This window comes from Lathyrus oleraceus, chromosome 1 (genome assembly GCF_024323335.1).
Source record: "Lathyrus oleraceus cultivar Zhongwan6 chromosome 1, CAAS_Psat_ZW6_1.0, whole genome shotgun sequence".
In the NCBI taxonomy this organism is placed as follows: Eukaryota; Viridiplantae; Streptophyta; class Magnoliopsida; order Fabales; family Fabaceae; genus Lathyrus; species Lathyrus oleraceus.
Window position 1 is genome coordinate 262166998 of NC_066579.1, and position 24466 is coordinate 262191463.

The window sequence follows — 24466 nt, forward strand, 5'->3', positions numbered from 1 at the left end:
AATCAGTTTGACCATATTGTGGCTAACATCACTTCCTGCAACAATTTGAGCTTTTGTGATGAACAACTTCCTGAGGAAGGCAGAAATCACAACTTGGCATTGCATATATCGATGAATTGTTAGGAGGATGCGCTGTCAAATGTGTTGGTTGATACCGCCTCTTCTTTGAATGTACTCCCCAAATCAACTCTTTCCAGATTGTCATATCAAGGAGCTCCGATGAGGTACAGTGGTGTGATCGTCAAGGCTTTTGATTGTTCTTGCAAGATTGTTATTGGAGAGGTGGACCTTCTAGTGAAGATAGGTCCGAGTGATTTCCAGATTAATTTTCAAGTAATGGATATCCACCCAGCCTATAGCTGTTTATTGGAAAGGTCGTAGATACATAAGGCGAGAGCTGTGACGTCAACTCTGCATCAGAAGTTGAAATTTGTGAAGAATGGTAAACTCGTCATCGTTGGAGGAGAGAAAGCTTTGTTGGTAAGCCACCTGTCGTCTATCTCATATGTTGAACCTGAGGATATGATTGGAACTCTGTTCCAAGCTCTATCTATTGATGAAGAAAAGAGAGTTGGGGCACCCATGTCCTCTTTTAAATACGCGCAGAAAGTTGTTGAAGATGGTAGTTCTAATCAGTGGGGCCGGATGGTAGAGATCGCCGAGAGCAAGAGCAGAGCCGGTTTGGGTTTTCAGTAAGGTTCGTCAGTTGAAAATGTGTAACCCAGTTTCCATAGCGGAGGGTTCATTCATGGTAATGAACAACACTCATCTGCCGTGATCGAGGGGGATGAAGATGGAGACTGCACCAATTTCGTGACGCATGGAAAAGATTTCAACAATTGAACCGCTGTCGATGTTCCTATTATTGTTCATCATTCCAAGTAATTGCTTTATTGTTTTTGAAAATCCTTCTCCTATGCCTAAGGGAGAAGTGAACTTTGTTTGGCATCTTTTAATTTGATCGTTAATAAAATGCAATTCTATTCATCCACATCTATGATGTTTTAATTTTACTTTTTGCTTTTCTGAAAATGGTAATCACAAAAAACATAAATAAATAAATAAATAATTATCCATATGCATAATGTTTGGTCACAATCCATTTCTCTAAAATCAAAATATCAAATCATTATGCAGGTTGGTTTCTAAACCCATTGAATACAATGATCCTACTCCTACTCCAAACTTTGAATTCCCTGTGTTTGAGGCTGAGGAAGAAAGTGATGAAGAAGTGTCTGATGAATTATCTCGTCTACTTGAGCAGGAGGAAAAAACCATTCAGCCGTTCGAAGAGCAAATTGAGTTAGTCAACTTGGGTTCCGAAGATGATGTGAAGGAAGTCAAGATTGGGTCTCAACTTTGTCTAGAGGTCAAGAAGGGGTTGGTTGATCTTCTTCGAGAGTATTCAGATGTGTTTGCTTGGTCCTATCAAGACATGCCTAGTTTGGATTCTGAGATTGTGGAGCATAGATTGTCGTTGAAGCCAGAATGCCCGCCAGTCAAGCAGAAGTTGAGGAGGACTCGTCCTGATATGGCAGTGAAGATCGAAGAAGAAGTGCATAAGCAGATTGATGTTGGTTTCCTTGTTACTGGTGAGTATCCGTAGTGGGTGGCCAATATTGTGCCTATTCTGAAGAAGGATGGAAAAGTCTGCATGTGTGTTGATTATAGAGATTTAAATAAAGCTAGTCCGAAAGATGATTTCCCTCTACCACACATTGGTATGTTGGTAGACAATACAACTAAATCCAAAGTCTTTTTGTTTATGGGCGGATTTTCCAGATATAATCAGATCAAGATGGCACCCAAAGATATGGAGAAGACCATATTCATTACACCGTGAGGAACATTCTGTTATAGAGTGATACCTTTCGATTTAAATAATGCTGGTGCAACTTGCCAGAGAGCATTGGCCATTCTTTTTCATGATATGATGCATAAAGAGATTGATCAGTCACCATTTATAGTAAGTTTTCATTACTGATCCGACGCAAAACAGAGACATTTGACACACTGTGCACGCATTTTCCGTTATGTCATTTACGCATTTTTAATATTTATTATGTTTTATTTTGTTTATTTTGATTTTATGCGTGGGATAGCGGTATTTCTGACAGACAGATCCAGGTAGAAGAACTGGGGGACTCAGAAAACGACGGTGTGAGAGTCCGATACGAAAAAGAGCAGAAAATTCTAGTACAGGAGGCCTGACACGGCCACCCGTGTCACCTAACACGGGCCGTGCCAGGGAAAGGGAATCAGAAGAAGAAAACAGTAGCCTGACACGGCCACCCGTGTCAGGCAGAGACACCCCCCCCCCCCCCCCCCCCCGTGTTGGGCATGCCATGGCCGTGTCAGGTGAACTAGTAGGCTGACACGGCCACCCGTGTCGGCCCAAGCCCAATATTTCCAACTTTCCGGGCTTTTCATTCTTCGGGCTTTGTGGAGTCATCTTTGGACCTGTCCAACTGCTGCTGGGAACTTTCACTATAAAAAGAGGTCTTCTACCAAAGGAAAAGAGGATCCTGGATTACAGCAAACCACAGTATTGTGAAGCAATCAAGCATTACAGAGATCAAGGCATTTGGAGAGCTGAAGAGATTCATGAGCGGGAGCGATTGAAGATCAAAGTCATCCAATTACTTGTAATGTGTAATTTTTATCTTGCATTGGTTTTAAACAATATGAGTAGCTAAACCCCCCAATGCTAGGGGGTGTCCCTGATTTAGAATTGTAATGAATTTGAGTTTACATTTGCATTTATAATATTTTATTTACGGTAACCTGTTGATGTGTTTATTGCTTCCTCTTTCGGACCAATCGAGATTGATCTATGGTTATCACCTAGGCTGGACCGCCAGTGATAAGGTTTTCATCAGGTTACTTTGCATTAGATATCACCTAGGACTAGGGGTACCCTGTATGAACCAGAGCATTCTTGATATTATACAGCTTAACTTCACACTCATTGGCTATGGACATAAGAATGAGGGTATATTGATTAATGGTTTTCTTACCAAGGACTTGGGAGAAAATACCCTTGAGAACTGGTAGTAATTGATATTTGTTAATGCAATAGTAACTCAGAGTAATTACAAGGATAAATCATACACCTTCCCTGGCATTGTTCCTTTTTCTCCAGAAACCCCTATTTTCTTATCGCTTTATTATTTTCTTTTTACACTCAAAACCCCAAATTAATACCTTTTGTTTAATTGAATGATAATTTAAACTAAATATTAACGTGCAGTCCTTGAGATCAACATTCGGGGAAGTTCCCCATTATTACTATAAAAGGCAAAATAGTACACTTGCTATTTTCTCGATCAAGTTTTTGGCGCCGTTGTCGGGGACTGCCAAAATATAGAGTTTAATTTTAAGTTCAATTGAAATTTTGTTGCTCTGCAATAAATTTATTTTTTTGTCATTTATATTTTACTAACCAGTGTATGCGAGGAAAACCCTCAGCTGAAATTCCTTTTGACGCAGAGGTCGAGAGAACCCTTCACAGAAGACGCAAAGAACAAAGAGTGGATTCTACAGAAGAAAGTACCTCAGATCAACCAGAAGTCAAGGAACCAATGGCTGAAGTTCCTCCAGTACCACCTCCTCAAAACCCACCTCCTCCCCCTCCGGAGAGACTCCTAGGTGATTATGGAGGTGCAAACGCACCGGGTGGTCGACTGACCATAGTTAACCAACCGGTGAACGTGACAAATTTTCAACTGCATCCTAGCACGATCAATCAATTAGAGAGAAAACCTTTCACCGAAAAGGTTAATGAAGATGCTAACAAACACCTGCAGAGATTTCTGACCATGAGCACCACCTTTAAAATTGATGGTCACACTGATGAAGCAAAAAAATTAAGAACGTTCCCGTTCACTTTAGCTGAAGATGCGGAAGAATGGTTCTATTCTCTCCCTGTCAGTAGTATCACTTCCTGGGAGGAGATGGAAACTGCATTCTTAAATGAGTATTTTCCAGCATCAGTATTCTTGAATAAAAGGTATGAAATTTTGAATTTCAAACAGAAGGATGGTGAATCACTGGGAGACACTTACAAAAGGTTCAAAAGGATCTTAGTTGCATGTCCCACTCATAATATGGATCAGACAGAACAAATGCAGATGTTCGTTAATGGTCTGAAAATAAAGACAAAGCAGTTGATTGATACAGCAGCCGGTGGCTTAACAAATTTCTCAACAGCCACTGGTATCAAGAGGGTTATTGAAGCAATAGCTGCGAATGAGCATCTAGAGCTATATGACAGGTGTACCAGTAAACCAGATGGGGTGATTGATCTAAAATTGGAGACAAATAAAATCCGCCTGGAAGACACTGTTGCTGCCGAAATAGACAAAAAGCTGAAAGCTATGAATATAGGTATCCAACAGGTAGCACAAGTTCAACCAGTTCAGGAGAGCACTTGTGAAATCTGTAATGGACCTCACCACACTGTCTATTGTTTTGCAACTCCCCAACAAATTGAAGAGATCAAATTCTTGAAGCAGAATAATCCCTACTCTAACACTTACAACCCAGGTTGGAAGAATCATCCAAACTTCTCCTGGAAAGATCAGAGAGGAAATGTTCCGCAACAGGGTACAGGGTAATATCAGACTCAGTATCAGCAACAACAACAACAACAACAACAGGCACCTAAGAAGGCAGACTGGGAGATTGCCATTGAAAACCTGGCAGCTCAAAATAGGCAATTTGAAGAAGAGACTAGAAACAATCAGAAAAACACCACCGCCTCCCTAAAGAATCTTGAAGTCCAACTAGGGCAAATAGCACAGCAACTGGCAAGTTCTCGAACACCAGGTTCCCTTCCAAGTGAAATAGTTCAAAATCCGAGAGGTCAGGAGAATATTAACATTGTCAAGACAACAGAGAAAAAGGCTGCTACAAAGAAAAAAAAATTATCACCGAGCGAGCCGACTAAAGAAGGAACTACAAAAGGAACTAAACCAGTGATTAAGTTGCTCTACCCTCAGAGAGTGACAAAGAAGGAACCCAGTGAGTCAGACTTGGAGAAATTCATGACAATGTTTAAAAAGATTGAGGGTCATATGGCCTTGTTTGAATCACTTGAAAGGATGCCCATGTACAAGAAATTCGTGGAAAAGGTAATGGCTGAAAAGAAACCAACCACTGAAGAACAGGTATCCGGTAAGGAACAATATAATGCAAACTCCCTGGAACAGAACCTTCCTAACAAACAAAGGGACCCAGGAACTGTCACAGTACCATGCACAATCAAAGAAAAAACCTTCAAGAAGGTACTGATAGATTCGGGAGCTAGTGTGAATCTGATGCCCTTATCGATCCATCACAGGCTAGGTATTAAAAATATCAGTGATATAAAGACCAATCTGAAGTTTGCGGATCACTCAAGAAAAGATGCACATGGTATAGCTTAAGATGTGTTGGTCACAATAGCAGACTTGACCTTCCCAGTCGATTTTGTAATCCTAGACATACCTGAAGACAATGAGGCACCCATCATTCTGGGTCGACCTTTCATGAAGACAAGTCGATGCAAGCTCGACATGGATGAATGCATGTTGACCTTGAAAGTTCACAACAAGGAAATAACAATGAATGCTATTGAAGACCAGGAGATGAAGGAAGATACAGAATCTCAGTATCAAGTGGGGCTAATCAGGACATTGAATACTATCAAAGCCTCACCACTGCCAGTAACCACCCTGAACAAAATAATTCCTAACACCGAAAGGACGGTTAAAAAGGAATCATGGCACAAAGGAGTCCACCCTAAGAAAAGAGACAACGTCCGAGTTTCAGACAAGAGATGCAACAAAGTTGTGAACCTGCAATACCCCCCATGATAGGGGAAGTGAACCGTCAAGCCATGCGACGTTAAACGAAGCGCTTTGTGGGAGGCAACCCACGCTTTTTATTTCTAAGCATTTTTTGTTTATGTCTGTAGGTATACAAGAGTCCCACAAGGAGGAACCAGAGGAACCAGCGATCGATCTGACAAGAAAACCAAAAAAACGGCAACAAGGACAGTCTGACACGGCCACCCGTGTCATCTGACACGGCCACCCGTGTCATCTGACACGGGCCGTGTCAGCAGAGGAAATTTTGGAAAGGAGATTTGGAAAAACAGTGACCTGACACGGCCCCCCGTGTCAGGAGCACTGTAAGAAAAGCAATTTTGAGGATGAAAAACAGTGGCCTGACACGGCCAGTCGTGTCAGCTGACACGGCCCGTGTCAGGACCACTGTAACAAAAACTAAAAAAAGGGTAAACCAGTAGCCTGACACGGCCATCCGTGTCAGCTGACACGGCCACCCATGTCAGCTGACACGGCCGTGTCAGGCGTGCGAAATTTTTGAATTTTTTTTGAAATTTAAATTTTTTGTGGGGCCGACCCACTTAAAACTTTCTTAACCACTCTTTTTTTTCTCTTAATCACTCATCATCGGATTTTTTACACCACTCTCTCTCATACTTTTCATCTTCTTCTCCCTCTCTCTCACAAACCCCATTAAACTTCACTCATTTCACCACCAAAAACCTTACATGCAACCAAGATCCACTCACCTATAGCCAAAACATCCTTCACAAATATTTCTCTCCTCATCGTCCCGGTCACAACCACGGTTTTACATTTTTCTAACTCCAAAGTTCGAAATTTTGCTATTTTTCCAGGTCCAAAATATCCTCGAACAGAATTCTTACCAGAAAGCAACTACGAGCGGAGATGGCAAAGTCCCGGAAGCACCCGAGTCGGAATCCTAATCCGCACAATATTGTGTTTGACAACCCGGAGCAAGAGAGACGCTACCAAATTCACCGGAAACGCAAGCTCACGCCAACCCGGTATATGTGTGAAAAGACTCTGACTGATCTAGGGCTAAAAATTGAGGTAGACCGCATGTTCCACGTCTTGGGCATGCTTGAGTTTATGAGTTTGGAAGCGCCGACCTACGAGCGTATTACTCTCGAGTTTCTCAGCACCTTGGAGTTTCCGCTCGAAAAACGGTGGGTCAACACAACCAGGTATTATTTCGGTACTCTACGCTTCCGATTGTTTAACAATTACCATGAACTGTCTGTTGAGGAGTTAGCTGCTATACTCCGTCTTCCGCTGAACGGACCCGGAGCGGTCCCAGACGGGTTTTCTCCCAAGGATTTTTGGATCGCCATAACTGGGAGGATGGATTACTCCTCCAAACGTGCAAAAGCATCAGGCATCCAGAATCCCTGTTTCAGGTACGCCCAAAAAGGTTTAGCCTACACATTGTTTGGTAGAGGCGACAACACTGGAGTAGTTACTCAGAGAGAGCTATTCTTCATGTACTCGATGGCTCAAAATCAGACCATCAATGTAGTTGCCTTTGTAGAAGACTACCTGGGGAGAGTTGGCCGAGCAAACTCCGGAGGCATTTCCGTGGGAGGTATGATCACCCAAATTGCAATGCATTTCGGGTATCAGGTTGTTTTACTCGAGGACACGCCAATCGCAGGTAATACTAAAATTGACATGTCTGCTCTGATTGCCCAAGGTATGATTGCGGTTGCCCCTACCCATATTTTGTCCTCATTCATAAATGGTTTATCATCGCTCTGCCGGATCCGGACAGAGTAGCTATCACTGATTGTGCAAATTGGATGTATGTGAGCACTGATCCCGATGCGGATGAGGGCCACGACACTGACCATTTTTATGCAGGTGACCAATTTGGAGATGACTAGGAAGAAGGACGAGAAGAAGAATATCCTCAGGGACCGCCTGAGCAGTTTGTTCCACAACCTCAGGAACCCACCCAACAGGCGGAAGGTTCCTCATCTTGGTCAAATGACCAATGGGGCTGGATACAGACAAAAATAGGTGACTTGAGGGCTGAACAGCAAAGGCAAGGCATCGAGCAAGCCTGTCAGGGACATGAGCAGCATGATGCGACAATTGATGTTGCATTTCACGCAACCGCCTCCTCAGTAGGACTCTGTAAGTTCCCTCCTTCGCGCTTGTTCGTAAACATTATGGACAATGTTGAGTTCAAGTGTAGGGGAGATTTTATGTCTTTCATTTGCAAATCGTTTGTGTTATTTTTACTTTTTAATTTTGTAGTGAATTTGTCTGTTGAATGTACATTATGCTGCAAGTGTGTGTGTCAGGTCTGTGTTGACAGGTTGGAAAAGTAATGATCACATGTGAGAAGTGGATGAAAGATCACACCACTCACCATGGCTTGTTGTGAAGGATCTCCCCTGAAAGTGACACTGCTGAAAGTACAGATCGGACACAACGTACATAGCTTAATCGACACAAGTATCCTGCATACTCCGAAGTAAGAAAACAATTACACCAAATTAAGAAGCACTGTGGATCCTGTCAAAGCTGAACCAAACCAAGTGAGTCAGAAAAGGCCAAACACATAATCATCATGAGCGTCATTCAAGTTTGTCTTTATCACTCTTAATTTGCATAGACTCTCTGGGACTGTCACTGCATGATCCACACACTGAGGCATGTTGTTTGTAATTAACCTCGAGCCTTTCTAGCCATCCCGCATTATTATATCCTTCGTTAACCCCATTTGAGCCTATATCCATTTTTTTGTTTAAAACACCATGAATGTAACCATTGGCCAAAAACACTTCCTCACCCTGCTCAGAGTCATGAGAATATATTCCAATTGTGTTGAAAAGCTAAGTTTGGTGTAAAAACCCCAAAAGCTCTCAAAGCCCTAGAAAAGTGCAAAAACAAGAGAAAAAGAAAAAGTGATGAATCGAGAAAAAGAAAAGAAAAATAAAAAATCAAATACTCGATGATTCAAAAGAAAGAAGCACGGAAAAGGGTAGTCGGTAAAAATTCAAGAAATAAGAAAAGAAAACCGAGGAAATAAAAGAAGCCAACACAGGATGTAACATCGACTCTGAGCCAAAAGCCCCTTGTTGTCCTTTTTTTTTTTGTGAATCCATACCCTAACCCAAGCCAAGCTACAACCTTAAAGACCTCAAAAGTGTGTGTGTTATATGTAGGTGATGAGAAAAGAGAGACTATTCAAACTTGTGAGTGATATTGCATGCTTTGAATTATGAGTGTAAACAGTTAACCTCGAGAGAATTGGTGAGCATGTGAAATAAGCTGACAGGTGAAACGATGCTTTAAAGTGGAAGTCTGAATGATGACTTACGAAGATGGGTAGGACTTGTGGAAGAAAAGGGGAAGACGTTTGCGAATGATCTCAACAGTGGTGGAAAGCATAAAGAATTTTGGGGAGTGATACCGAAACATTACTTGGGACAAGCAATGAGCTAAGTTTGGGGTTGTGATCAGTCACCATTTATAGTAAGTTTTCATTACTGATCCGACGCAAAACAGAGACATTTGACACACTGTGCACGCATTTAAGGTACAATTTGAGTAGTTTTACTTCCGTTATGTCATTTACGCATTTTTAATCTTTATTATGTTTTATTTTGTTTATTTTGATTTTATGCGTGGGATAGCTGTGTTTCTGACAGACAGATCCAGGTAGAAGAACCGGGGGACTCAGAACACGACGGTGCGAGAGTCCGGTACAAAAAAGAGCATAACATTCCAGTACAAGAGGCCTGACACGGCCACCCGTGTCACCTAACACGGGCCGTGTCAGGGAAAGGGAATCAGAAGAAGAAAACAGTAGCCTGACACGGCCACCCGTGTCAGGCAGAGACTCCCCCCCCTCCCCCCGTGTTGGGCATGCCATGGGCATGACAGGTGAACTAGTAGGCTGACACGGCCACCCGTGTCAGCTGACACGGGCCGTGTCAGCCCAAGCCTAATATCTCCAACTTTTCGGGCTTTTCATTCTTCGGGCTTTGTTGAGACATCTTTGGACCTGTCCAACTGCTGCTGGGAACTTTCACTATAAAAAGAGGTCTTCTACCAAAGGAAAAGAGGATCCGGGAGTACAACAAACCACACTATTATGAAGCAATCAAGCATTACAGAGATCAAGGCATTTGGAGAACTGAAGAGATTCATGAGCGGGAGCGATTGAAGATCAAAGTCATCCAATTACTTGTAATGTGTAATTTTTATCTTGCATTGGTTTTAAACAATATGAGTAGCTAAACCCCCCAATGCTAGGGTGGTGTCCCTGATTTAGAATTGTAATGAATTTGAGTTTACATTTGCATTTATAATATTTTATTTACGGTAACCTGTTGATGTGTTTATTGCTTTCTCTTTCGGACCAATCGAAATTGATCTATGGTTATCACCTAGGCTGGACCGCCAGTGATAAGGTTTTCATCAGGTTACTCTGCAGTAGATATCACCTAGGACTAGGGGTACCCTGTATGAACAAGAGCATTCTTGATATTATACAGCTTAACTTCACACTCATTGGCTATGGACATAGGAATGAGGGTAGATTGATTAAAGGTTTTCTCACCAATGACTTGGGAGAAATTACCCTTGAGAACTGGTAGTAATTGATATTTGTTGATGCAATAGTAACTCAGAGTAATTACAAGGATAAATCATACACCTTCCCTGGCATTGTTCATTTTTCTCCAGAAACCCCTATTTTCTTATCGCTTTATTATTTTCTTTTTACACTCAAAACCCCAAATTAATACCTTTTGCTTAATTGAATGATAATTTAAACTAAATATTAACGTGCAGTCCTTGAGATCGACATTCGGGGAATTTCCCCATTATTACTATAAAAGGCAAAATAGTACACTTGCTATTTTCCCGATCAGAGATCGAAGTCTATGTTGATGATATGATTGATAAATCTAGTGATGAAGAAGAACATGTTGAGCATTTGTTGAAGTTATTCCAGCGTTTGAGGAAGTATAAACTCCGCTTGAATCCCAATAAGTGTACATTTGGTGTTCGTTCTGGTAAGTTGTTGGGCTTTATTGTCAGCGAGAAAGGTATTGAAGTTGATCATGCCAAGGTCAAAGCCATACAAGAGGTGCTTGTGCCCAAAACTGAGAAGCAAGTCAGAGGTTTTCTCGGCCGCTTGAATTATATCTCAAGATTCATTTTGCATACGACTGCCACATGTGCGCCTATATTCAAGCTTCTTCGAAAATATCAGTCTTGTGATTGGACCAAGGATTTCCATAAAGCTTTTGACAGTATCAAAGAGTATCTGCTTAAAAATCTGATTCTGTCTCGGCCTATTGAAGGAAGGTCGTTGATCATGTATTTGATTATGCTCGAAAAGAGTATGGGTTGTGTTCTAGGTCAGCAAGACGAAACTGAAAAGAAAGAATATGCTATTTATACCCAGATTGAATTTCAAGTGTACAAATAATATGGCTAAGTATAAAGCTAGCATTATGGGGCTTGAAGAGGCAATTGATCTCAGAATCAAATATTTAGACGTATATGGATATTCAGCTTTGGTTGTGAATCAAATCAAAGGTGAATGGGAGATGAATCAACCCGGTTTGATACCATATAGAGATTATGCGAGGAGGATTTCAACTTTCTTTACTAAGGTTGAGTCTCGTCATATCCCTCAAGATGAAAACCGGATGGCAGAGGATCTTGCAACATTGGCTTCAGTGGTCGTGGTGAAGTATTGGAATGAAGTTCCCAATCTAACTGTGATGCGTCTTGATATGCCAACTCATGTGTTTATTGTTGAAGAGATCAAAGATGAAAAGAAGTGGTATCATGATATCAAGTGTTTCCTCCAAAGTCAGATTTACCCGCTTGGGGCATCTTTGAAAGATAAGAAGACTTTGAGGAGATTAGCCAGCAACTTCTACCTAAATGTTGATGTGCTTTACAAGAGAATCTTCGATATGGTTCTACTCAGATGCATGGATAGACACGAAGAAGACTTATTGATGACTGAAGTCCATGAAGGCTCCTTTGGTACTCATTCCAATGGACATGTTATGGCTAAAAAGATGTTGAGAGCAGGTTACTATTGGCTGACAATGGAATCTGACTGTTGCAAGTTTGTGAAGAAATGCCACAAGTGTCAAATATATGCAGATAAGATTCATGTTCCTCCGACACTATTGAACGTCATTTCCTCCCCATGCCCAAAGCTTCGAATGGACATCGTTTCATTTTAGTGGCTATTGACTACTTCACAAAGTGGGTTGAAGCGGAATCGTATGCGAATATGACCAAGCAAGTTGTTGTAAGGTTTATCAAGAATCAGATTATATGTCGGTATGGTGTGCCAAGTAAGATCATTACCGATAATGGATCGAACTTGAACAATAATATGGTGGAAGCTCTTTGCAAAGACTTCAAGATTGCACATCATAGTTCTTCTCCCTATATACCGAAGATGAATGGGGTTGTTGAAGCTGCAAACAAGAACATCAAGAAGATCATTCTGAAGATGGTTGTAACATATAAGGATTGGCATGAGAGGCTCCCATTTTCTTTGCATGGGTATCGTACATCCATCCACACTTCAACAGGGGAAACCCCTTTCTCACTTGTTTACGGTATGGAAGTTGTGCTCCCGGTAGAGGTTAATATCCCATCAATGCGTGTTCTGATGGAAGCCAAGTTGACTAAAGCTGAATGGTGTCAGACCAGGTATGACCAGTTGAATTTGATTGAAGAGAAGAGGTTAACTGCCATGTGTCATGGGCAATTATATCAGTAGAGAATGAAGAAAGCTTTTGACAAGAAGGTCAAACCTCGTGTATTCAGAGAAGGTTTTCTTGTGCTCAAGAAGATTCTATCTTTCAAACCATATTCTAGGGGAAAATGGACTCCTAATTATGAAGGCCCATATGTTGTTAATAGATCCTTTTCAGGTGGTGCTTTGATTCTTACAACTATGGATGGTGAAGAGTTCACGCGTCCTGTGAACACCGATGCAGTCAAGAAATACTTCTCCTAAAAAAAGAAAAGAACAGATCGCTAAGTTGAAAACTCGAAAGTGAGGCTTAGGCAAAAAAGAGCGTCTCGGTGGGTTGAAACCCGAAAGGGCGATCCAGGCAAAAGTTAGAGACATAAAACAGAAAAATTATCCGATAAATTGAGTACCCCACATTGGGGAAATTTTTGCAAAAATTAGGGATTATGGCAAGTAACTGTGAGCTGGTTGATCTTCAGTTTTAAAGACTTTCTTGAGCATAATGTTTGGTTCTGATTCATCTTCAACCAAAGCCAAGAGCACAGTGGATATTGAAGGCGGTAGAAGGATTAGTGATCATTGTATTCAATGTAGCCCTTTTCCATCTATATTACCATTTTTCAAGTTGTGTAAAGATCTATGGAGTCTTGTCATTTACAGACTACCATTCTATTAAATAAAGTTGAGCTTTTTATCCAGTTATTTCCACTCTTATTTATTCAGCCAATTAGAATTAAATTTTATTATGATCATTTTGAAATAAAAGTTTTAAAATAAAAGACATGTTTTCTTAAATAATAAAAGAAGTTACTTTTAAAAAAAAGAGATTAAAGGAATATCAAAAGCGGTGTCAAAAGCGGTAAGCCCTAGATACGAAACATCATTGGTTTTATCCCCCAAGCAGTTGGCATGATCTCCGTTGATTCCTCAGCAGCATTTCAGCATCTCCAGCCGGGTTTCGTTGGTTTCCCTAGCTGAGTTTTTGATTGCCTCCCTCGAGTTATAGGCATGTTATTTGCAGCAGTTTGCATAGATTCGGCTGATTTTGTTCCTCCTCAAGTCGCCATCAGCGTTGTCCCTGACCCCTATTAGCCCCATTTCTTGAGCGGTATTTTTGATCCTCTGCAAGGTTGTCTCCCATTTGATATGGTGTTAACCTAAAATTCCCCACAGAGTTGATAATGCAGTTTCCTCAGCAGATCCTTCCCTTTTTTCCCCAACCATGGTTGAGCCTTTGAGGTGGCCGATTCTCTCCAATAGTTGTTTCCCTCCTTTGAAGATTGGCGGAGTATTGTATGGATGGTTCAGACCAGTGACATTTGTATCCTTTGTGATCATTTTTGTCAGCATAATCATCCTATATACATATACATATACATATACGTTCATAGATTTCATCATTACATAATGAACTTTGTAATTCATTATTTCTCTGATCCTCTGCTACGATGGTATACTTTTTACCCACGTAGATTTGGTTTGTCTATCCTCTTTCAATTATAGAGCGTCAACCCCCTAAGCAGAAAGAATTTAACCTTTCTCATTCCCCACTGAGTTACTTCCTCGTGGATGATCATTATTTCAGTTTCCTCCCCAATTGATAATCTTGATGGAACCATTCCTCTTGAGCTATGTCCCCATTGGATTGAGTCTTCGATTGACTATTTCTTTCTAGATCTTATCGAGATAGATCTTTTATTCCCCTGAGAGTCTATTACCCAGTAACTGGTAATACCCTGCAAAAGTGACCCTTTTCTCCCCAGTGGAGTCGTTTTTCACGTCTCCAAGGAAGTCTATCCTTGATATGTTCATCTTAACCGGTGACGAATATTTTCTTCCCTGCTTTGAGTTTCTCCTTGATATGTTCATCCTAACTGATGATGGATATTCTCTTTTTGGTATTTTACCCAGTAAAAAGGTAGGTGTAATCCCTATTTCCTTTTCCTAGAGAGTTAATCCTTGATATGTTCATCCTAACCAGTAACGGGTTCCTTCTCTTTGCGGTCTTCTGCCCAGTAACCGATAGTTGTAAATCCAGCTTCCCATTTTGTAGAGTTTATCCTTGATATGTTCATCCTAACCGATGACAGATATTCTCTTTTCGGTATTCTATCCAGTAACTGATAGATGTAATCCCTATTTCTCCCCTCGGAGTCTATCCTTGATATGTTCATCCTAACTGATGATAGATATTCTCTTTTTGGTATTCTACCCGGTAAAAAGGTAGTTGTAATCCCTATTTTCTTTCCCCAGAGAGTTAATACTTGATATGTTCATCCTAACTGATGACGCGATTTTGAAAAGAAGCATTCTAGAAGAGGGTCATAGAAGCAGTTTGAGTATTCATCCAGGAGCTACTAAAATGTATCAGGATTTAAAGAAAATATTTTGGTGGCCCGGAATGAAAGAAGATGTGACTCGTTTTGTGTATGCGTGCTTAACTTGTCAGAAGTGGAAGATTGAGCATCAGAAGCCTGCTGGGTTGATGCAACCGTTGGAAGTTCCAGAATGGAAATGGGATAGCATTTCTATGGACTTTGTAACGGGGCTGCCTGCTACTTTAAGAGGGCATGATTCGATTTGGGTGATCGTTGATAGGCTCACGAAGTCGGCTCACTTCATACCTATTAACATCACTTACCCAATTGCGAAGTTGGCAGAGATTTACATCCGAGTAATTGTAAAGTTGCATGGTGTTCCTCTGTGTATTGTGTCGGACAGTGATCCGAGGTTTACATCGGGATTTTGGAAAAGTCTGCAAGATTCGTTGGGCTCTAAGTTGAGGTTGAGTTCGGCATATCATCCTCAAACTGATGGCCAAACTGAGAGAACTATTCAGTCATTGGAGGATTTACTGAGAGCTTGTGTTCTTGAACAAGGAGGTTCGTGGGACACTTATCTTCCATTGATCGAGTTCACATATAATAATAGTTACCATTCTAGTATCGGAATGACGCCTTTTGAAGCATTGTATGGTCGTAGATGTAGAACTCTGTTGTGTTGGCACGAATCTGGTGAGGGTGTAGTACTTGGACCAGAGTTAGTTCGAGAAACTACCGAGAAAGTGAAGTTTATCCGAGAGAAGATGAAAGCTTCTCAGAGTAGGCAGAAGAGTTACCATGACAAGCGGAAGAAGGATTTAGAATTTCAAGCTGGTGACCATGTGTTTTTGAGAGTCACGCCTGTGACCGGTGTTGGGAGGGCTTTGAAGTCTAAAAAGCTCACTCCTCGCTTCATTGGTCCGTATCAAATCTTAGAACGAGTTGGAAAAGTTGCTTATCGGATGGCATTACCACCTAATCTTTCGAATTTGCACGATGTATTCCATGTGTCGCAGCTTCGGAAGTATGTCTCAGATCCGTCTCATGTGGTTAGTATGGATGATGTGCAAGTGCGGGATAATTTAACAATGGAGACAAAGCCTGTACGAGTTGAAGATCGTGAAACAAAGACTCTTCGAGGAAAAGAGATAGTGTTGGTTAAAGTCGTTTGGTTGGGAGCTGCGGGCGAAAGCATGACATGGGAATTGGAGAGCAAGATGCGAGACTCCTATCCTGAGCTGTTTGAAGCAGGTAAATTTTCGAGGACGAAAATATTCTAATTGGGGGAGAGTTGTAACGCCAAAAAAAAAAAATTATTTGTTATTTTTAATATTTAAGTAATTATTGTGGTTAGTCGGAAATTAGTCGAAAGTCGTAGAAATTATTATAAGAAATAATAATATAATTGTGGTGTTATTTGAGTAAGTGGGCTTATCATTGTGTGCTAATTAGTAAAATGAGAGGTGTTATATTAGGCCCATTAGAAATTAGGATATTTAGTTAATTTAATAAAGAGAAAATAAAATAAGGGATAGAAAAAAAAAAAGAAAAGAAACAGTAGTGGAGAGAAGTTAGCAGAAGAGGAATTTGAGAACTATTGTACGAACGAGAGGGAAGGAGAAGAAAACTTCCGGAATCCGATTCTTAGAGCAACCTTCGATCCAAAATAATAAGGTTAGGGGGGTTTATCGTCGTTTAATGGGTATTATGGGTTAACATGTAATGGGTAGTGATAAGCCATTAATTTGACCCTAATTGGGATGTTGAATGCTGAAAAATTGAGATGAATAAGTTATGTTAAAGCTGTAATTGAATCTGTAATTGGATGAGTCTTGATTTTCCGAAAGTGTAGCTTTTTACGGAATTGGAATCGGAGGTCCGGAAGTCCTCCAACGGCGGGAAATGCGGAGAATTCTGCATTCTGCTTCGTGTTAGCGCAGGAACAGCTTTCTGTCTTGCGTTAACCGGTTAACCCAGGGTGTTAACCGGTTAACACTGTTATGAATTGTGAAAAAAATTGCTGTTTGTCTTGCGTTAACCGGTTAACCCAGGGCGTTAACCGGTTAACACTGTTAAAATTTACCAGGAAGTGTATTTTGTCCTGCGTTAACGGGTTAACCCAGGGCGTTAACGGGTTAACGTTGTTGAAATACTGTTAGAATTGCATTCTGTCTTCCGTTAACAGGTTAACCCAGGGCGTTAACCGGTTAACACTGTTGAAAAACTGAAAAAATTGTATGCTGTCTTGCGTTAACGGGTTAACCCAGGGCGTTAACGGGTTAACGCTGTTGGAAAAGTGAAAAATCGAATTGCTCAGAATTTAATGAAATTCGTCGGGGTGAGTCGGGTAATATTATAGTTAATTTTGATGAGTAATTTGTTGGGTTTATGTTATGAAATGTCGATACAAGTGTGACTGAGTTGTTAAGTTATTCCGTGTACGGAAAGTTGTTAAAGATACTGAGTTGTAAGCTTGGTGAGCCAAAGTTGATTATAAGTTGATTATGTTGAAAACATTGTTGTGTTGCTATTATTATTATGTTGTCGGAATTTTAAAGTCGTGTATGTCATGTAAATTCATATGCATTAAGTCGGAGCTTTGCTCACACCACGTTGGCCTGGATTGGCAAAAGTTGAAAGTTGAAGGCTTAAGCCTTGATGCCTCATTAAATCGGCAAATTTTAAGTTGGGAGTTTTACTCCGAATGGTACCACATGCATGACGAGTCGAGTCTCATTAGAGTTGCATTTTTGTTGGTTTTGTTGTATGGGTATTTAATTTAATTGAGAAGTGGTGTTTGTGTACGATTCTTAATTACTGTATTGTTTTTCATATACTGATTATAATTATTGTAACTCACCCCTTCTGTTGAATGTTGTCCTTATGTGACAACGTGCAGGTAATCCTGAGAAGTAGCCGGTTACCGTTAGTCGGGTCAGTGGTCAGTCGCTCTGATACGTAGCACTCGGGGGGGATTGTCGCATGTCTGCTTTGTGGATCTTTTAATTGTTACTAAAATTTAAATTGTTTGAAGGATTATAGTTGTTTACTCTTTAAGTTAAGTCGTATTTATGTTGCTTAAAGATGATAAGAATTTTTTTATGAATCCGCTGCGTAAGATTTTATGAAGTTGAATTATTGGAGTGAATGACATTATTTTGTCGAATTAAGAAAAGTGTTACATATTGTTATGATTCCTTAAAGTAGAAATTGTTTAAAGTTGAACATGTAATATTCCATTTATATAAAATTTTACGACTCTGATTTTGTTGTTATAACTCGTGGGTAGAAAATGGGGTGTTACAACCAACCCCCTTACCTGTAATCTCTGACATTTTAATAGTTTTGATTTGAAAATTTCTTATCTTTGGGTTTTGTTCGTACTTTTTCCCCTTTTCTTTGGAAAAAATAAAAGCGCGGTGGCGACTCTGATTTTATTAACGTCAAGTTTATCCATAGCTTGATGGTCATGAATTTACTGCTACAGGCACCACCATAAATAGGGTTGGTCATGTGGTGGTTCACAACACTACGTCGACTTGGATTACCCCTAAGGGTTTGATGGTCTTTCCCTCGTAGTTGGACAATACCATGTTGTTACAAGCCAAATCCATTGAAAATTTGCCTATTTTTCCTAAGAGGGATTGGGGCATAACATTAACACATGCCTCACAGTCGATCAACACCTTGTTGATCCCCATGCCATTACCTTAGTCGTTATGTACAAAGGCTTCAGATACTATTGCATGTCCATGTATGGCCTTTCAAAAATGGCACGGTCTTCGTTCCATGAACCATCATTCATCACGTAATAACATAGAGGTTTGTAGGTAAAAAGTTATTCATCGAGACCTTCCTCCTCAATTACTTCTGTGACAATGTCATACTCTAATGGAAGCAAATATATCATATTAACGATGATGTCTAACTCTAGTTCAGACCCTAAATCAAATTTATATGTCTCCATCTCATCATCTTCGACTACCTTGTCTGCTGCTTTCTCATCTTTTATGGGTGACATAGGGGGAAACTGTTGGTGTAAGCCCTAGAGGCCAATACTTTTGGTACTTGTATTGAATTATTTATTAATAAAAAAAGGCATTTTTCTTTATTATGTTTGTTTAATAAAGTCACTAGAATAGCTAATCCATTTAATGTATCAAGTGTGACTTAATCATGAGATCACATTAAACATAAGGACATTATTCTTAAAGTATCCGTAGTATATATTTGTTGTGAAGTGGGATAACATTAAAGCATTACGACTATTATGTATATAGACTGATGATCACATCTCATGGATCATGGATAAGGAGTTATCAAGTCTTAAACATAGGTATAAATAATAGGAGTAATATTTATATTGTATTGACCCGCTATGAGAATGCTATATAGAATGTTATGCAAAGTGTCATAAGTTATTCTCATGGTGTTAGTGGTGTATACCACCCTTCAACTTGAAACCACTATCGACCCTAGATGTAGAGTCAAGTCTTTATTGATGATCAAACATTGTCCGTAACTGGATGACCATAAAGACAATTGATGGGTACTCCACGAAGCATGTTTAGGGACATGAGTGACCTAGATGGAATTTGCCCATCCTGCGTAACAGGATAAATGTCTAAGGGCTCAATATTGAACTGGACAAGGATGACACAGTCTATGCCTTGTGTTCTGTGAGCAAATTCTTTACTTTGAATAAGTTTTGAATGATAGCAAATTGTGTGATCATTGTCTAATTGTTGGTTGTGCATTATTTTACATGCTTCATTTGTGTTTTTAGCCTATACTATTGTTTCGTGTCTATACATAAAGATCCACATTGATACATTTCTTAAAAGAACTCATAAAAACTGTTTTGTGTCAGTATGTGTCGATACATGTTCATCTGCATCGATACATAAATTTGTTTTAAATCACAAAACGTTTTTGCTTCAGTATGTATCGATACATACGAGCTTTGTATCGATACATGCTTAGTTAAAATGTTCTATGTATCGATACATACGAGCTTTGTATCGATACATGCTTAGCTAAAATGTTCTATGTATCGATACATACGAGCTTTGTATCGATACATGCTTGTATTAATTCTCTAAAATTAATCAAAGCTACAGTATGTATCGATGCATAATCTTTTGTATCAATACATAATTCTGTTTTATCTACTAACAGCTTCTGTCTTTCACATATAAGAAGTATTTTGACAGCTCAGTGAAAAACACATATACAACGAATTCAGAAGTGAAAAATAGTTGTAACACAAATCAAAGGAGTGTGTAGCAGCAATTGTTTTGAGCAGTTAGAAACCTGAAAGAGACTTCATCTTATTCATCTTCTCAATCTCTTTTCTTCAAGAACATCAACACATAATCATTCTTGTTCTTTGGATTAAAGGATCAACGAGATAACGTTCAGTGGAACGATCAAGGATCTAGCTGAGGTGTTCAGTGGAACGATCGAGGATCTAGCTGAGTTGAAGGTTGAAGGGGGTTTCGAGGAAAAACCAAATGGTTTGTCCTTCAAGAACTGGAGTGTTCTTGCGGGTTTGTTAGTCACGTTTGCAGAACAGATTCAGCCGTAGTGTAGGGTTTGGAAATTGGGTAATTTCGCAAACAGATCGTGGAACCGGTGAATTGTTTGCAATTTCTTGCAGGAAATTCTTGATCGAGCTCAGATCAAGTGGAGGTTTTATACAAGAAGAAGATCTTGGGATTTAGATTTCTGTCTTTGTATTGTAACCTTGTATCAACGAATTCGGCATTCTTGATAACAGCAGTTCTCAATTTCATTTGAAATTGAGAGGGAGACGTACCCACACGCGAGGACGACAGTGGGGAACTTCCTTACCAAATCTCTGTGTATCGTATTCTTTCCTTATCTATATTTACGCTTTCAACAGTTTTGTGATTTCAGTTGGTGTATTGTGGCTGTACATTTCGTGATACAATAGTGGCAAGAAAACTTCTTTATCTAAACTCCACCATTGTTCATCATTGATCATATACACACCAAATGTTTGACAAAACTGTCAGCTGAGTTTTATTCATTGGAATTAGAATTTAGTGATAAGTGCATTTGATTTGATAATATTCTGGTGTTAATAATCTCTATCGTTCCTATTCAAATCCAGCAATAAATTCGTGTGTCCGGTTTTCTAGTAGCGGTTCAGATTAGACGGAAGTCGATTCGGGACTGTAATTTTCCGCTAAGTTTCAACAACTCTGATAAGATTTTTTAAATCCGTTTATTTAAAAGAGGTGATCTATTCACCCCCCTCTTGATCACTAGCCACACCGTCTAACAAGTGGTATCAGAGCGCCGATTCGCTGGTGTTCTGTGGCTGCCTGTAACGATATGGATTCTGAACCAAAGGGGGCGTATAATAGAGCGCCGATTTTCAACGGTGAAAATTACGGCTACTGGAAAGACTGCATGCGAGTTCATATAAATTCTGTTGATAGGCTAGTATGGGATGCCATTGAAAATGGTCCTTTTCAAATTACTATGACAAATGCGGCTGGCGCCATAGTTCCTAAACCAGAAGGTGATTGGAATGAGAAAGATGAGAAAAAGTGGTCGAGTGATTGGAGAGCTCGAAATATGCTAATTTCAGCACTTGGTGTTGATGAGTATTATCGGGTATCCCATTGCACGACAGCTAAAGAAATGTGGGATGCTTTAGAAGTTGCCCATGAGGGTACTACTGAAGTAAAACAGTCCCGCATTAACACACTCAATCAAGAGTTTGAGCTCTTTTGCATGAAACAAGGAGAACCTATCTCCGACATGCAAAAGAGATTTACTCATCTCACTAATCGTTTGAATGCACTTGGAAAACCTGTTTCCAATGAAATAGCTACTAATAAAATTCTGAGATGTCTTAGCAGGGAATGGCAACCTAAAGTAACAGCTATTAAGGAAGCCAACGATCTAACGACACTTACGATTACAACTCTGTTTGGAAAGCTGGAAGAACATCAGCAAGCATTAGAAAGTCTTGAAAAGTTTGAGAACAAAAGTAAGAAGGAAAAGGAGAAGAAGAGAGACAAAGAGGGAGAGAAGAAGCCAATAGTTCTTGTGGCCTCTAGCTCTAAGTCCTCACGAAAAGAGCAAAGTGACAATGATTCTAGTAGTGACAAAGATTCGGATGATGAGGAAATGGGACTTTTTGTAAGGAGATATAATAGATTCATTCGAAAGAATGGAGTCAAGCATTCCGACAAAAACCTCATGAAGTTTCAAAGACAATCTACAAATTCAAAACAGGAAGAGAATAAGAAGAGTAGAGGAAAAGGATCTTATTTTAATTGTGGTAAATCTGGACATTATAAAACAAATTGTTCTATGAAGTATAAGGATCAAGTAAAAGCTCCACCAAAAGGGTACAACAAACAAAGAAGAGCTTACATTGCATGGGAAAGTGATAGTGATTCATCAAGCACACAAAGTTCAAGTGATAGTGATGAAACCGCAAATCTGTGCCTTATGGATCACACCAAAAATCTGTCCTACCACAAGAAGAAAATCAATGATAAAAAGGTAAAACAATCCTATTATAATAATTTCTCTTCTATGTCTTTTTCTGAACTGAAAATAGCTTTTAAAAAACTGCATAACGGAGCTGTAGATGCTTTTAAAAGATTATCTTCCGATAAACAAATTTTTTCATTTCTGGAAGGTAAAGTATACAAAGCTGAAAAAGATTTAGAATGGTTAAAAGCTAGTATTGTAGAAAATTCAAAAAATATTGACATTGATGGATGTAGTAAAGTTGGGTATTGTGAAGCTTGTCATATTTGGCAACAAGAGGTAAACACTCTCAAGGTCAAATTGGAAAAAGCTTTACAACCTAAGGTTACTTATGCCATTGACTCTAGGTTGTTTAAGAAGTCATTAAATCCACCATATGCAAAATACTCTTTTATTCCAAAGGATTTAATGAACAAGAATAAACAAACACATCATCATGGTTTATGTCATTATTGTTGTCGTGCTGGCCATACCATTGAGAAATGCAAGTTTAGGAGATTTCTTGTTCCTAAAGGTATTTATCAATGGAAGCCAAAAGGCAACCATGTTAGCACTTACCCACTTGGACCCAATGAAAATTGGGTACCAACTTCTCTCTTTTGATATTGTAGGATGAGTGCCTTGCTTCCGTAGATAGGAGATGGTTTCTTGACAGCGGTTGCTCAAGGCACATGACCGGTGACATATCGCTTTTTATAGACTTCAAAGCAAAGAAGAAGGGATATGTTACTTATGGAGACAATAACAAAGGAGCTATACTTGGCAAAGGTAGTGTAGGTAATCCCTCTACCACTACTATTTCTGATGTCCATTTAGTAGAGGGGCTTAAACACAATTTGTTAAGCATAAGTCAATTGTGTGACAAGGGTTATAAAGTTTCTTTCACAAAAACTTGCTGCATAATTGAACATGCTGAACAGAACGTTGTGTTTAAGGGTGTAAGAGTAAACAATATCTATATGCTTGACCTTTTTGATGTATCTTTAACAAGTACTAAATGTCTAGTTACCTTGAATGATGATTCTTGGCTTTGGCATAGACGTTTAACGCATGTTAATTTCGATTTGCTTAATAAGGTTGTATCTAAGGATCTAGTAGTCGGTCTTCCAAAAATAAAATTTTCAAAAGACCACCTATGTGACGCGTGCCAAATGGGAAAACAAATGAGGGTCTCTTTTAAATCTAAAAATGTAATTTCAACTTCACGACCCCTTGAGCTTCTCCATATGGATCTCTTTGGACCTTCTAGGACAAAGAGCTTAGGTGGAAATTATTATGGTTTTGTAATCGTTGATGGCTATTCTAGATTTACCTGGACTATATTCCTTCATAGCAAAGATGAAACTTTTTCTGCTTTTAGGAATTTTGCAAATCTGTCCCAAAACAAAATGAATTCCAAAATAGTTACAATTCGTAGCGATCATGGTGGTGAATTTCAAAACTATCACTTTGATAAGTACTGTGACAAGTATGGTATTGAGCATAACTTTTCAGCTCCTCGAACTCCACAATAAAATGGCGTTGTGGAGCGTAAAAATCGTGCTTTAGAAGAGTTGGCAAGAACAATGCTAAATGAGGGTGGATTACCAAAATATTTTTGGGCTGATGCAGTTAGCACATCTTGTTATGTTTTAAACAGGATCTTAATTCGTCCTATTTTAAATAAAACTCCTTATGAGCTTTTAAAAGGAAGAAAGCCAAACTTGTCACATCTTCACGTATTCGGTTGTAACTGTTTTGTTTTGAATAATGGTAAGGAAAATATTGGGAAGTTTGATGCAAAAGCGGATGAAGGTATCTTTCTTGGATACTCACAATCAAGTAAAGCATATAGAGTATATAATAAGTGTTAACTTACTGTTGAAGAATCTGTCCATGTTTCTTTTGATGAGTCTTATCCGAAAAGTGTCGGAAAAGGTATTTCTTTTGATGACGCAGGTGTATCTACAGAAGACATACTCAAGGAAGCTATTACGGAAACTGATCAGTCCAGAACAGTTGCCCACGAGAAG